Source organism: Gavialis gangeticus, unplaced genomic scaffold (assembly GCF_001723915.1).
Source record: "Gavialis gangeticus isolate Ggan-Ray unplaced genomic scaffold, GavGan_comp1, whole genome shotgun sequence".
NCBI classification, from domain to species: Eukaryota; Metazoa; Chordata; order Crocodylia; family Gavialidae; genus Gavialis; species Gavialis gangeticus.
The window spans coordinates 104,943,239-104,954,117 of record NW_017729024.1 but is presented as its reverse complement, the minus strand read 5'-3'; the positions used below and the strand labels follow the sequence as shown (position 1 = coordinate 104,954,117).

Below are 10,879 nucleotides of genomic sequence, written 5' to 3'. Positions count from 1 at the left end.
TTTTTTTTTTTTTTTTTTTTTACGGTAAAAAGGCAACATTTATGGTTATTAACTATACTAATAAGCAGTGCATCCTGCCATGTGCCCCCTGCTTTGTTTTGTTTTTCTGGCATGCCAGTACTCTGGCACCTTCCAAGGTAGACATTGTGGTTTTTTTCAGCACTTTGGCTGAATGTTGCCTACCCCTGGTTTAGGGTCTGTTAATACTGTGCTATTGGCACCAATACAAACTTAACAAGCATTGTTTACATTAAGTTGGAGTAAGTGCAGAAATGCATAGGATTTTTTTGGTTTGTTTTCGCTCTTTTTTTTTTGGGTGGGGGGTTTGTGTATTTAAGTGCTGAGACTGTGCACTTAAATGGAGTATTTGATTTTGGGGGAGAATCCTTGATATATTACAAAATAAAAATAAAACCAAAAGATCTGACAGCAATTTTAAAAAAAGTTACATGATATATTGTAAATTTTATTCTGTGTTTTTAAAATGTTGTCATTCTGAAGTATTATGGTACTCCATGAGCTTTGGAAGCAGTGATACGAAAATAAATTTTCACTTTATTTTTTTAATCAAGGGCCAGATTTTCAACTGCTTACATTTATTTACCAATGCCCCTAGCCCTGGGGTTAGAGATTGTTAGAATGAACTGATTTGGGTGTGAGTTGACCCTTTTAGCTCAGTGTGCTATCAGTGTTCTGTTGGGCCCTCTAGTTTTGATTAGAAAATTCTGTTGCAGAACACAATGGAGAGTTCCTGGATTTCAGTCAAGCTCTGAGGGCGCTCTTAAAAACAACAGCATCACACACTGGGAGGGTTTAAATTTTATCGGTTAATAACAAAAGGAGGTTTACTTAGTAGCTGGAATTTATGATAATCTGAATGGATGGCACTGAACTAGAAATAATCTATTCCTCAATCTATTATAATTGTCTGTGCAAGTGAGCTTTTGCAGCAAATAGAGCATTGATATAACTCTGAACCTTTTTTTTGTTACTGTGTTATGTTAAATTTGGAATGAGGTTTGAATTAAGAACACTGAGCCCCGATGCCACCATGATAGGTGACCTGTAAATGTGAACATACCTAAAATATAGAGCTTTTAAATTAGTTACTAGAGTATTATGTGCCTTGCTAATTTGAGGGAATGTTGGCAGTTGACAATTCCATTGATATTTAAGGTGTGGTATTCAGTGTCATGCACAGCTGCTTAACTGAGGCAGTGAAAGTGATCCTGTGTTCACAAGAGCTCCAGAATGCCACATGTTGAGAAGTAGAGAGCCTATCTGTTAAATACAAGAGCATCCTTATGGATAAGAGCCCCTTGCACATCTCAGTCCTGCTGATGTTTCTGTTCCACAGGACTGAAGTTTCAATCCTGCTGAGCTTATAGGCTCTGTAAGAGTGGATCTGTGAAGCTAACAAGCTTTGGGGAAGCAACTAATTTCTTATAATGAAGGCATTGGCTTATCACCTGGATGGTCTTTTCAACTAATTATCCAACACCCTGATTCTCTGATGATTTGCCATGTCTATTTAACTTTGAGAGCATTGATGCATAAAGGACAGGGTTATGGGAGATCTGATCTAGTGCTTAAGCCACGAGGTGAGGGCAGGAATCAACCCACAAGCCAGGAGGCAGAAATCTGGGATCAAGTTACTGGATCCAATGGGAAATCTTGAGGTAGAGCCTGAAATACAGGCAGGGTCAGCACAGGAGTCAGATGCTGAGTTACCAGTTTCAGTGGGGAATCCAGGGCCAGGGTCCAAGTCCATGAGCCAAGTCAGGGTTCAGGAGGAGGCAGAGACCAAATTACCAGACCCAAGGGGAAATCCAAAAGCCAGGGTCTAGGAACAAAGCCAAACTGGGGTTAGAAAACAGGGAACCCTGAGTAACATATCACAGAGACTTGCCAGAGTAGACCTTCAGCAGGACATATTGGCTAGCATGGAGTCTGTTGCTGCTGCTGGAGCTAAATGGGGAAGCTGCTGTTCCGGCAGACCATCAGGAGGTGCAGATAGTAGCCAGTCAGAGTAATTAACAGGCTTAGGGCTGCTGGTCAAAGCCCCAGGCAGGTGTTGCCCACTAGGCAATTGTTCCAGGTTGGGCTGCCTGTAACAGCCCCTGACATAATGTTTTGTTACAGTGAAGTAACATATGCTATTAAAAGCAATATTAGGGAAACCTCTAAACTCCCCTAGCAAAATTATCTGTAGAGACTGATTAGACGGTGTTTTTTAGTTAGTTCCCCAACTCAGTAAAATGCACAAATGTCCTTTAAAAACTAAAATTGAAATGTAAAGCACATTCACAAATGTGCTTTACCTAATTGAACATGAAGTACCAAGTAAAAGCAAAGGTGTGTATACCTTTGCTCAGCCTGTGTGTGTGTGTGTGTGTGTGTGTGTGTGTGTGTGTACACGTGTGTGCGGACACCTGTGTGCTTTCTGATTCACATTGCTAATCTCAAGTCTGCATAATACAAGTTTTTGGTGACTTTAGGTAGAGCACACATATAGTTGTGTTACATTGTGCTTGGCGTGATTTGTGAATGTCAGTTATGTGAGTATTATGTTTAAAAGCTCCAGTTCAGCAAGATATTTCAGCGTCTCTTCAACTTCAGGCAAGTGAGTGAGTAGCATTACTGAGTACAAAATTAAGGAAAACAAGTAAATATGAATTGACGATTTAAAATCCATCAGTGAGATCTGGTGCATTTTACTGTGAGGACAGTATACCTCTAAAGTACAGTCAAGCCCTTAACAAAGGACAGTACACAAAGTTTCTCTTTTAACTTGTGCAGAAATCAGTTTCTGGTTGACTGGTACTTCTGGATCAGAAATACTCATACATTTAAAATAATTAACATACTCTTATGAAGTCTATATACAGCATTCATATGTAAACTAAACCTTTTTTTGAGAGCATGACTAAAATCTCCCACTTTCTACATTAATACATGTATACTGAACTACTAAAATAATTTGAGTCAAAGTAAAAAGAATACTGGTTCATATCTGATTGTGAAATTTCTGGAAGTGCACAGAATGTTCCTATGCAGCATATTGCACAAAGATTGACTGGAGAATAACTGGCCAAGCTGCAGTACTGCATAACACCATTTGGGGTTACAGTGAACCATAAACTGAATATGTGCCAATAGTGTGCTCTTGTTGCAATAAAAGCTGATAGTATACTGGTTTCTATTAGGGCTAAAGTGTCACTTGCAAATAAGTGAAAGTGATCCTTCCACTCTGTTCAACAGTGCTGAGCCCTCACCTGGAGGTTTGTCTAGGTTTGAGCCCTGCACTTCAAGAACAATGTGGACAGGTTGGCAAGAGTCCAGTAAAGATGAACACAAATGATTAGAGGTCTGGGAAACAATTTACAGGGAAAGGCTGAAAGAACTGGTATTATACAGTCTGGAGAGAAGAGAAGACTGAGGGGTTGATAAGTCTTCAAATACCTAAGGAGTAATTATAAAGATGATTATAGGCTGTTCTCTGTGGCCACAGGAGGCAGAAATAGGAGCAATGATCTCAAGCTGAAACAGTAGAAATTTAGATGGGATATTAAGAAGAACTTTTTTTCACCATGAGTGTAGGTAGGGGGGAACCAACTACCCAAAGCACTTGTGTAATATCTATTCTTGGACATTTTTGAAAGTAAGACGGAGACGCTTGACTGAGACAGTTTAGTCCAGGAGAACCCTGCCTTGAGCAAGTGTTAGACTAGATGATCTTCATGAGGTTACCTTCCAGCACTACTTTTCCATAATTTGCTCTGTGTAGAAAACATTACATCATGTAAGTTTATTGTTTGAAAAATGGAATCTGTTCATGTAGTTAAAAACTGTACTCAGTCAGATGCTAGCTACTGAAGATTATAAGTAGATGAATATATGCTAGGCTTTTTGCTTTCCAAACACCTCATCACTGTCTGTATATAATGTTATGGCTAGTTCTGACATTTTCCTTTCTTATGACAGAAATATAAACTACTAAATATACCTTTATTACATACTCTGCAACTAATATTCCTGCGTATCTGTTGGTCTTTTTCTTTGGTGGTGGCTGCATTCTTCAGTGAATTTTTTTTTTGTAGTTTTTATTTTACAGATATTTATACAGGTTAGAAGTTATGCAGCTGGTATGTGCTTAGAAGTAAAAGATGCCAAAATTAAAAAGCACTTATGATATTTTACGTTTTATAAAATGCTATACAAACACCTAGTGAATGAATTGATTCCCCTTGAAGTTGCGTAAGATTTGCAATGGATTTTACACTCTGCTTCAGCCAAAAGGATAGCTTTTAAAACCTATTTTTCTTAATTGGGTAAATGCAAAGAACTAATCAAGCAAATCAAGAATTGATCTTTTACAAAAATACAATAATACCTGATTGATGAAGATTGCAGTAGGAAGTTGTTTTAGCTACATCATGGTATTCAGAGCTCCAGTAAAACAGTCTTACATACAGTTTTCTGGGTATATTGCAAACTAGGCTCACCTGCTGTGCAAAACTCAACATCAAACCACTGGTCCTAGCTACAGGATAAGCTGTAGTGCATGTTTTTTTTCTCTCTTGTCATCCTTTTCTGGCGCACCTGAGTGCATAGGCTTTCTTGATTGAATTTTGCAAGTCTTCTGCTCTTAGATCAGGCTCTGGACTAGAGTATGCTGCTTATCCGTTGTCTTTACCTGGAACCTTCAACTGGGTGGTGCACGTAGGTTCTTCCTTTTTGGAATTGGTGACCCTTGGACATTTTCAAACAAGATGATTGTTTCTTCTAGCAGTAAGAGTTTTCTAGAGAAAAAGAATCCTAAAACAACAAAATGTCAACTTGCATATCTGTCTTACTTAAAGGTTGGTATCCTACAGTCCAGCTTTATCCAGGCACACCATTAAAGTCTTTGAATTTGAATCAAGTTCCTCTGAATATGAAAAATTAAAAATGGATGTTAGGAAGAACTTTCTAATCCTGATGGTGGTTGGTCACAAGAATGAGTTACTTAACTTGTAAAAGTTCCATCACTGGAAGATTTTAGGTGCAGGTTAGACAAACACTTGGCTGGGATAATGTAGACAGGAGTGGTCCTGTCTAGAACGGGGTTGGACTAAATGACCTTATGAGGTCCCTGCTACCTTTATCTTTTCTATGATTCTGTGAACTTCCTAAGAAGAGGATACCTTCAAATCCCATTTGACTCTTTTATTATTATTTTGTCCTCTGGTCCTCATCTTTGAGTAGTTAGGTATTTTGTTTTTGTTCTGTTTTGTGATTTTTTTTAAAGATCTTTTAGACTTAGAATTGAGCCATGGGTTTCAAGACCAGTGGTCCCTTACCCAACTGGAGTAACTGAGAGTTGGTCTAACTTGAACTATTCTTTTCTTTTCCATTTGCTTTTTCACACACAGCTATAGGGTTAACTCAATATGTTTATAGAATAAACAGCCTGTTAACTGGGCTACCATCATAATTGGAGCTCCAGGTCCATCACCACCTCAAGTCCATCACCACCTTTCCCCAACAACATGAATCCATTTTCTTTTTTCAGTGCCCACAATAGTCTGGCCTGTAACTGAGTCTTCTGTGTCCAACTCCTCTGTAACAAAAAGAGAAGCTTGCCTCAGGTTTAACAAATACAAATACTTTAATTTCAGTTCTAGGTACCCAAGAGCAATTGCAAACTTTTTTTAGCATCACTGTGCTCTTGAGTGTGTTAATGTCTGTGTCTATGCTAGGAAAAAGGAAAAGGTGGAGGTTAGGCTTTATCGAGCATGTGGAGACGTATATGCTTGGTTTTTGCCAGTCTCAGATATTTCAGTTCAAAATTTTTAGTTCATAGATTTTGTAGATTTTAGGGTCAGAAGGGACCTATTAGATCATCGAGTCCAACTCCCTGCCCTTGGCAGGAAAGAGTGCTGGGGTGAGATGACCCCAGCCAGGTGTTTGTCCAGTCTCCTCTTAAATACCTCCAAGGAAGGGGACAGCACCACCTCTTTTGATAGCATATTCTATATTTTGGCAACCCTCACTGTAAAGAATTTTTCCTGATGTCCAGTCTAAATTTGCTCTGCTTCAGTTTGTGGCCATTGTTTCTAGTTACCCCAATGGGCACGCTGGTAAACATTGTATCCCCTATTTCCTGCTCTCCCCCCCGATGAGTTTGTAAACAGCCACGGGATCACCTCTCAGCCTTTTCTTACAGAGGCTGAAAAGATTCAGGTCCCTCAGTCGGTTCTTGGAGGGATTTTTCTGTAGGCCTTTAACCAGACGGGTGGCCCTCCTCTGAACCCTTTCCAGGTTATCTACATCCCTCCTGGAGTGCGGCACCCAAAACTGGACACAGTACTGCAGCTGCGGCCTGACCAATACCAAATAGAGGGGAAATATCACCTCCCTAGACCTGTTTGTGATGCACCTACTTATGCAAGAAAGAATGCAGTTAACTTTACTTATTACTTCATTACACTGGTGACTCATGTTCATTTTGGAGTCAACTATGACTCCGAGATCACTTTCTGCAGTTGTACTACTCTGAGTAGTACCTCCTAGGCTATAGGAGTGTTGATGATTCTTCCTCCCTAGATGCAACACATGGCATTTATCTTTGTTAAACTGCATCCTATTCTGTTCCGCCCACTTCCCCAATCTGTCCAAATCTACCTGGATTCATTCCGTGCCCTCTAGTTTGTTTACCTCCCCCCATAGTTTAGTGTCGTCTGCAAACTTGGACAGTGTGCTTTCTACTCCCTCGTCCAAGTCACTAATGAAGATATTGAACAGAGCCTTGGGGGACTCCACTGCCCACATTTCTCCAGGTAGAAACTGACCCATCCACCACCACCACTCTCTGGGTGCATCCCATAAGCCAACTTTCCACCAGACTGTGTAAGAATCTACATTGCAACTGCTTAGTTTATTTATAAGAATTAGGTGCGACACTGTGTCAAAGGCCTTTTTAAAATCTGAGTAAATAACATCTACCTCTATTCCTTCATCCAAGCATTTTGTGACCCAATCGTAAAAAGAAACCAGGTTAGTTGGGCAGGATCTGCCTGCTATGAACCCATGCTGATTGCCCCATAGCATTATTTTACCTGTTGGTCCCCCACATATGTAATCCTTAACAATTTTCTCAAAGGTCTTGCCAAGGATAGAGGTGAGGCTAACCGGCCTATAGTTACGTGTTTCCTCCTTCCTCCCCTTCTTGAAAATAAGGACCATGTTGGCCCTTTTCCAGTCCTCTGGGACCTGTCCGGAGTACCACGAGTGCTCAAACAGTTGCGCCAGCAGATCCTTTATGACTTCAGTTAATTCCCTAAGTACCCTAGGATGAAGATCATCAGGGTCTGTTGACTTAAATACATTCAACCACTCCAGGTGCCCCTTTACTAGATCAGCACTAACAGTTGTGGGTTGGTATCTATCCCGCGCTTACTTAAAGTCCCATTGGGATGCATGTTTGTATTTGTCCAGGAACACAGTTGCAAAGAAATCATTTAGAAGCTCCCTTTTGGCCATCCTATCTGTTACCAGTTGCCCTAGTCCATCTTGAAGGGGCCCTATGTTACTCTGCACTTTCTTTTTGCTTCTTACGTATTTAAAGAATGGCTTTCTATTATCCTTAACTTTTGCTGCCAGCCTAAGCTCCATTCCTGCTTTGCTGTCCTCATTGCTTCCCTGCAAGCTTGAGCCAAGCAGGTATACTCCTCCTTGGTGGCTGCGGCCTGCCTTCACAGCCTGTAGACCTCTCTTTTCCCCTCCAGGGTCTCCTGGATTTCCCTGCTCAACCGAGAGGGTTTCTTTGCTTTTTTGCCTCTCTTTATGTGTACTGGGATGGGCCCTTTGTGTGCCTGCAGGATCAGACCCTTGAGAAACGCCCACCCTTCTTGGACTCCCATCTCTCTGATGCTTTTTCCTGTCAGTCCCTCCCTAACTAATCTCCTGAGTTTGTTGAAGTTGGCCTTCCTGAAGTCTGGCACTTTGGCCTTACTAGTTATCCTCCCAACCTTTTGCCAGGTAGTGAACTCTATCAATAGGTGGTCACTATCCCCTAGGTTACCTTGTACCTGCAGATCCCCCACCAGGTCATCACCTGTGGCCAGCACCAAGTCTAGTAAGGCATTTCCCCTAGTGGAAACATTTACCTCCTGTGCTAGGTGAAGGTCCTGTAAGCAGGTTGGAAACTTATGTGAACAGGCAGACCTGGCCACCTGTTCCTCCCAGCAGATGTCTGAGAAGTTTAGGTCACTCATGACAGCCAGGTCCTTTGAGCGCACCGCCTCTGAGAGCTGTCCCGAGAATTCTTAAGTCATCTCCCTGGTGTGGAGGTCTGTAATTCATATTGTAAGATCTTTTACTGCAGTACATTTATGTTCAAACAAGGGTGTCTGTAGCAGGCCACTAAGGTGCCTGCTACTTGAAGAGCAGGAATGGCCACCAGGTGCCAGTTGCCAGGGCAACCGGGAGGAGCTAGGGGCCCACACCTGTTGAGTCAGCTGACCGGAAGGGGCAGGGCTGACTCCTATAAAGCACAGTCTGGAGGCCAAGAGAGGGGGTCTCGGCTGGCGGCTAAAGAGAAGGAGTGCTGCCTAACTAAGCAAAGGGGAAAGGCCTGAACGCAAGCAGCCTGTTATGCTGGTGAAGGATGGAGCACCCGTGGAGTGTGACTCAAAGGAGGTTAGCCGAGCGGTTTAGCTTTGTGTTATAGCCCAGGGGCTTGTGTTTAATGTTTGCTGTTGTCTACCAGAGGACCGGGTGAGGCTCTAAGGGGATGGAGGAGGCCTCATAGGGGAACCACAACAGTGTGGGAGGCCCAGCCCCAGGGAGTGGGCAGTGAAGCCCCAGAGAGTGGGCAGCGAGAAGGCATCCAGTAAGACTGAAGAACGTCTGGTACATCCGCGAGGCTTGGGGCGCGTGGTACAGGGGTGGCTGGAGCCACGCAGAGCCCATAAGGCTGGAGTGCACCTGAACCCCATTCCAGAAAACGGGGCCAGTCTAGGACAGGAGAACTGGGCCAAGAAGACTAAAGGTAGCCTCCCTATAATACACATAAGACCAAAGATGTGGCAGGCAATATAGCGAGGTGTGGATAGGCAGCTTAGCGCAGTATAGAGGGTAACTAAAGGGGGAGCATGGCGACCCCGAGGTTCCCGTCCTGTCACAGTGTCCAACCCCAAAGGGCTGGATGAGAGCCATGGGGCTAGTCTGTGTGTGTCAGCTCCAGTCTCACACGCCACATGCAGCACATACTAGTCCCAGCTCAGCATTCAGCATGCAGGCCTGTGGGCCAGTTTGGATTGTGCTACACATGACACAATCCAAGATGCAAGATAGGTTCAAGAATTAATGCCATGGACAAAACATCCATATGTGGTGAGACTTGCCTTCTGTCTGCTCTCTTGGTCTGCACTGAGCGTAGATTTGAAACACAACTCATGGTAGACATATTTTTATCATGGTAGACAGCTTTGTTTTTGGAACTTAAATCTGAATATGAGATGCCATCCAGCTTTGAGATCTAGATTACAAATTTCAGCATCACTCAAAATTGATTAAATCTCACTTTTTCTATTATGTGTTGAGATACTGACACAGAACCCAAACTTCTGTGCATTAGATCCTGAAGACCTTAACTGCTGTAGGCTAAATTTCCCTTCTAGAACTTTTACCTCAAATGCTAAATGATAGAGGGCAACTGTATTTCAGTTTTTGTTAACTATTTTTCATAAACAGTAACATAGAACCTCTTTGATGGTAGGGTAAGGACAGATGCAACGTAATTTCCCCCATTCTAGCTCTTTCTCACCATTCCCCTAGGACAGGGATGTCAAACTTATCCAGCCTGCTGGACTAGACAAGTGGGGTAAGGCAGGTCTGCAGGTTGGAACAGACCCCCAGACCTGCCCTGCATTCCTGAACATGTCGTGGAGCAGAGTGGGTGGGTGCAATATGTTGTCCAATCCTGCTCCAGCCACTTCAGGGCTGTGCTGCACAGCTCCAGAGCTGCTGCTACATGCAACATGGCCCCAGAGTGACTACTCTAGGGCTATGCTGTATTTGGTGGCTGCTCTGCAGCTCTGGACATGAGCTGGAGTAGGCACTGTATACAGTGCACAGGACCATTCAGCCTGTGAGTCAGATGTGTGGCTTGGTGGGCTGGATCTGGCTCACAGGCTATATCTTTGACGCTCCCATCTTAGGATATGTAAACAGTAAAAGAATATCCATGAAATTTAAAGTATCCTTTAGGTTTCTGAGTTGTGCTTTTAAGTACGTTTGTGCTATGGAGCCCAGAAAACATGCCATCCTTCTCCACACACCTTAAGTCTTTTCACAATGGATATTTTCCTACAATAAAATATAATGCGTTCTGTCATGTCGTCATTTATTCTGGTAGCTATACTGATGTTGGAAGTTTAAACACAAAGTCTAAGTAGCTTGCATCTGGTCATTGCATATGATCTGTGACTATACATACATGTGTAACATATGGGAGCTACGCTTGAAGCAGTGATGGTTTACCAGTTGGATATCTGAAGCTGGAGGGTTTAAATGATTCTTAAGTCATGAGTCATGAAAGTGCCCTTTGCTACACTTTATTTCCTTTGTACTTTTCCTGAACACAGTATTTAATCAAACTCTACAATAGTGTAGATTTTTTTTTTTATTTAATTTGTTTCCTCTCATGATAAATCAAGATGCATTATATCTCCAAGTGACCAGCTTATTACTTTTCTTTTTTTCAGGTGCAGTAATGATATATAATTCAGGCCCTGCTACATGTTTCACTTAAGGCAAGATTAACCAATCAATTGTGTTTTAAATTGTAACCTGGCCACACAATCAATCAACTAATGGTGTGATAAAACAAGAA

The 10,879-nt window shown here is 42.3% G+C and overlaps 1 protein-coding gene and 1 long non-coding RNA gene across 6 annotated transcripts in view; one reads left to right on the top strand and one right to left on the bottom strand.

The window, feature by feature from the left end:
- Window positions 1-10,879, top strand: part of FOCAD (focadhesin) — a 318,854-nt gene that overhangs the window by 195,470 nt on the left and 112,505 nt on the right. The gene's annotated exons all lie outside the window — the stretch shown is intronic.
- LOC109297613 overlaps window positions 6,575-10,879 on the bottom strand; it is a 10,188-nt gene continuing 5,883 nt past the window's right edge. The window contains exons 2-3 of the long non-coding RNA XR_002097362.1: window positions 6,884-6,887; window positions 6,575-6,666 (exon numbers count right to left, since the gene is read on the bottom strand). This is a non-coding gene — a long non-coding RNA (uncharacterized LOC109297613). The remainder of the gene's footprint in view (window positions 6,667-6,883; window positions 6,888-10,879) is intronic.